Genomic DNA, 5,468 nt, shown 5'->3' with positions numbered 1-5,468 from the left:
GAAATAAAACTAGTTTCATTTGCATATATTATAACTTGTTTATTTTGAAATAAGAGAATAATTTGAATTCCTTTCAAATGCATGAATAATTAATAAGGAAGCTACGGTGTTAGCGAAAGGCGTCTTAATTATTATGGATAGATTTATTAATCAATATGACTGAAGTGATGTTAATCATAATAATCAGTTAAGCAATATTTTCAAACAAAACCATGTGCAAATTTAAATGTCATCCAAAAATTGATAGTTTGTTAAATTGCCAAGGAACTTATACTTATGTTTGAATATTGTTACAACGTTGGGGGTTGCTCAGGGGTAGCATTAAGGGAGAAACTCCAAACCAATTAAATACTAGGTTTATTGCTTACAAGTTTCACATGAAATCCTTTCCCAATCAGGTCTTACTAACAAATGTCTTATTATAAATACATGTTAAGTAGGTATGCATTCTCAAAGTTGTAAGTATGCAAGAGCCTTCAGATTGAAAAAAATATAAAAAATTGACTGTTATATGAGTATATTGTGTATTTTTTAATCACCACTCAAATGATATCTATCATCTGATATAATCAAAAGAACAATGACCTTGAAATTACAGAAATATGTTTTGATATTATAAAATTATTAGGTGGTTATCCCCTGTTTCTTCGGTCTGCTCTGAAATGAGCCAATCAGTGATTATTTGCACAATTAATATGCACTAATGATAAATTTGGAAGAGTTACAGTGAGAAAGTTAAATGGTGACCAACTTTTACTTGACATTTATTGATTATTATTTTTTCAGCAAAAACATGTCCATTAAAAAGTGGAAAGTTCAACAATACATCATTTTTGCTTACTTTATCTTTGGTATTCGTAGATTGGGTCTTCTGTCTACCCCTACTTACTTCCTGAATGTTAATTGTCACTTGGTAATTGAGCAAGCTTCGATTCACTTTCAGGCATAAAAAAAACTAATTTTATGAATTTCATTAGTTCGGACTTCCATTGCCTGATATATAAAATAATTTGAAATCCCTGGCCCGGAGTCTCTGTTATTCGTTCATGAACTCGGAAGGAGAATAGGCCAAGCAACGAAAGATCACCGTTCTACCTCTTTTTTGATAGAAAGAATTAATATTGCTATTCAACGTGGCAATGCTGCTTCGGTCCTTGGAACTATTCCTCCTTCACATAATTTTGATGAGATCATGCATTGCCCTAATTTTAGTACGGAACTGAAATCTCTTCTAAACAAGCCGAGATATGTGGATATTCATCAGTCTCCTATCAAGGTTAATTCACAAGTGATTGATCCACCTTCTTCTTTTTCAGTGCAGTCAGTGGACTGAGGTCATTCTTGCCACCCAAATATGAGTTGCAGTCCTCGTAATTCTGGTTCCCTTTCAGAGGAAGAGCTTCATGAAGCAAGAGCCGAATCGATCCCTCTACGAAACCCTTCTTCACTTGGAAGGATCGATCGCAGCTTGAGAAATGGTTCTTATGGAGATTCTGTGAAATGTGTTCTTCCTTACGAATCAGTAGAGAGTTGTCCTGAAAATCTAGAGAAGAAAATTGGATTGGATAATTTAGAAAACACTTGATACATGAATAGCATTTTACATTCAGCTGCAGTTTCGTAAGAATGTATCATCTTTCCCTCCAACCGATTTCCTGGAGTCTTTGAAGTCCACTAGATACTCGTTGGGACAACAAGAGGATTGTTCCGAATTCTTGGGGTTCTTGTTGAATACTCTTCTTGAGCAAAACAATAGCAAAATCAATACTCCTGACCACTCTGGATTGAATGATTCCGTACAGTCCATCTCTTCTTGTGTTTGTAAATCTTTTGCTGGAAAAATCCTCACTTGTTTATTTTGTAGTAAATGTTCAAGAGGTAGCGAAAACTTATGTGAATTTCTGGAACTTCATGTAGCTTTTCCTAATATGACTAATAACCAGTCCGTGCAAAGCTTATTGTTAAATCATCTGAAAATGGAATTTTTAACAGGTGATGATCGACTGTATTGCCAAACATGCGCCAAACTAACTGACTGTTATAAGGAAAAAAGTATAGCTGAGGCACCAGTCACTAATAATAACACTGATGATCTTCAAACAAGACTCAACCTCTAACGGAAGCAAGAAACTCTTTGGAAGGTTCGAAATAGATGAACATTTCAATCTAGCCGACCACTATTATAATATTCATGCAGTCATTGTGGTTCTGGCGTTGAATTTGGTCATTATTACGCCTCGGTCAAAGACAAAACGGACTGATTTAAGTTTGACGATAGTCGTGTCACGAAGTGTTCTGGCGATGCATTGAATCTATTGGAGCCTCTGGAGACACTCTACACTTTGTTTTATAAGAGAGAGGACATTGGTAGATCAAGATCTTCAGATGATGTAGTGCTGCAGGTTTTTCCTGCAGCTGAAAAAGCAAATGCGCCACTGGAATCAATGAAGTCGACCCAAAGCGCCAATTAGTTTTTATTGTGTTGTTTTTATCATTGTTTTAATTGAAAGAACTAATAGAAAAAAAAAAGAATTGAAAAAAAATAGCTGAAAATAACAATTATATTAAGCAAAAAAAACCCTGAAATGGAATAACAGTGAAATAAAATACAACTGAAAATAGAACAATTGAACAAAAAATAAAAAATTTAGCAGGTTCTGATATTGTACTTGGAACCAATTCTTCTTATCCTTTCCGATAATACTCTAATGTTGGAAAGTGCAAGCACTGGTTGTGACGGCCTCTCTTCCTTGCGAGGTTCCTGCTGTCTTTCAGCCAAAGTCTGTTCCACCAACGCTTTGGAATCGCCATTCCGTTGAAGATCATTTTTGATGATGTCTACTTCCTTCTAGAGACTTTCCTTCGTATTACAGAGCCCGAAAGCACGGTCTAATAGAGTCTTGATGATTCCTCTTTTAGTCGATTGATGGTGGTTGGATTCGTGGTTCAGATACTGTCCGGTGCGAGTTGGTTTTCGGTATACAGATGTTTCCCATTTAGTGTCGGTCCTCTTAACCAATACGTCTAAGAATGGGAATTCGTTATGGACTTCCTTCTCCATTGTGAAAATGATGGAAGGTCTTAAACTGTTGATGTGTTTCAGGAAGGCGTCTAGTTCAGTATTCCCATGGTTCCATATTATGAAGGTGTCGTCAACGTATCTCAACCAGACAAGAGGTTTCTTATGGGCTTCTTCAATGGCCAGAATTTCAAACCACTCCATATATATGTTAGCTATGACTGGTGAAAGTGGCGATCCCATTGGCAATCCCTCATCTTGTGTAAAGAATTCGTCCTTCATTTAGAAATAACAGTTCCGTAGACAGCATCCTAGCAATTCCATAATTACTTTCACATCTGGAACATTCCCAGATGTTAAGGAATCAAAATGTATACCTGTATTTAAAAATAAGGGCTCTGCTTGTGACATACATAACTATAGGGCTATATGCATACAAAGTCAAATCGCTAAACTATTCGAAGCATCCTATTGTGATAGATTGACCAAGTACTTGGAATATTTTGAGCTCATCCCAGCAAATCAGAATGGTTTCCGTAAGCACAAATCAACCAGCTCGGCAATTTCTGATTGCCTAGAGTTTATCTACAGTGCAATGAATGATAGAAATAATGTTCTAGGACTGTTCTATGACTTCAGTCGGGCTTTCGATACCATTGATCATCATTTGTTAATCATGAAATTGGAAGGGTTAGGAGTCAGGGGTGTTCCGCTTCAATGGGTAACATCATACTTAACAAACAGAACCCAGTGAGTGACATTGAAGACACCTGTAAATTCGCAAATCAAATGATATTATATGCCGATGACACTAATATTCTGATGTCACACAATAACATTGATCAATTAACAAATTTAAGTAACAAGGCATCTAATGAAATAGAAAGGTATAGCTTTGAGAATGGCCTCAGCCTGAATGGAAAAAAAACCAATTATGTCCGGTTCTTGCCAAAAAACATGAATCCAAATTATGACCTATACTTAACCTTATCTGGTAAATCTATACAATCCATGGAAACCATCAAGTTCTTAGGTGTTACTTTGGATAGTAAGCTAACATGGGAAGCACACATAAATACTGTATGTTCGAAACTAAGCACTACATGTTATATAATAAAAAATCTGCGAGATACTGTATCAGCAGACATCTTGAGACTATGTTATTTTGGGATGGTACAGTCTACTCTACAATATGGCGTGATATTCTGGGGGTCGTCTTGTCACTTTGAAAGGGCATTTGTATCTCAAAAAAGGATAATAAGAACGACTTGTCATGCTCATCCAACCACAACATGTAAACCTTTATTCAAGAATCTCCAAATACTAACCCTTCCATGTTTATATATTCTTGAACTGATTATGTACATAAAACGTAACCAAAAAGAAATAATGAGGAATGAAGACACTCATATGTATAATACTAGGAATAAAGAAAAACTTCGACAACCCTATTCAAGGTTATCAGTCTGTGAAAATTCACCAAAGCATATTGGTATCAAGTGTTTCAATAAAATAAGAGATTTGATAGATGTGAATCTGAATGACATTCTATTCAAAAATAAATTGAAAAACTTTCTTCTTGAAAAAGTATTTTATAATGTTGAGGACTTTTATAATTCGTGATATCTCATAATTGTAAGACTGACTATTGTATGTACAATTTATCTGGTTTGTTTCCGATTAACAACTTATTTGTAGATTACCTTCTTTTCTTTCTTGACTAGTCTGATAAGTGTTATGTATGTGTATGTATAATGCCTTGTATAACCTTTGATTGATGAATAAATTCTATTATTATTATTATTATTATAGGCAAATTCGTTCTATCTTTCGGGTCCCTGTCTTCGGATAGCTTCCTCTGTTTAATTTGGAGTGCTTCTTCTACCGGAACGTTGGTATAAAGGCTATCCACGTCGAAACTGATTGGTTGATCTTCATGTGTTAAGATTAATAGTGACCAGTGTATTGTTTGACACTTGTTGTGTGTATTGTTTGTCAGAAGTCTGAAACACTGAAACTCTTCAACATGGAGTCATTCCATCTATCCAACTAGGTTTAATATCCCACTAACTTGCTGTACTGCCTGGATAAAAGTACTCAATATCTGGACTCTCAATTTCCTGTCGACAATTCTCTTTTTTATTTTTCTAGCAAAAAATCAATTATTTCATAAATTGAAATGTATTGGTGTGCGAGAATAGTTTCACTGGTGGATAATCGATTTGCTTCCGACAGATTTTTCAGAGTGAGAGTTTCGACTTGCCTGGTGTTATTTCTGGTACCCCGCAAACCTCTGTTTTGAGACCCCCCACTTGGTTTCTAACTCATATCTATGTATGATTTGCTTGTATTCCTTACACATGATTAAGATTAAACTTTGTTCACCGATGATAGCAATTCCTTCAGTAATGAGCCATCCAGCCGGTCGGTTTGACGTGGGTGCTTTGTG

Source organism: Leptinotarsa decemlineata, unplaced genomic scaffold (assembly GCF_025532065.1).
Source record: "Leptinotarsa decemlineata unplaced genomic scaffold, Ldec_3_MD MMD2_tig00026282_RagTag_RagTag, whole genome shotgun sequence".
In the NCBI taxonomy this organism is placed as follows: domain Eukaryota; kingdom Metazoa; phylum Arthropoda; class Insecta; order Coleoptera; family Chrysomelidae; genus Leptinotarsa; species Leptinotarsa decemlineata.
The sequence above is the reverse complement of the archived record's forward strand: the minus strand, read 5'-3'. Positions refer to the sequence as shown.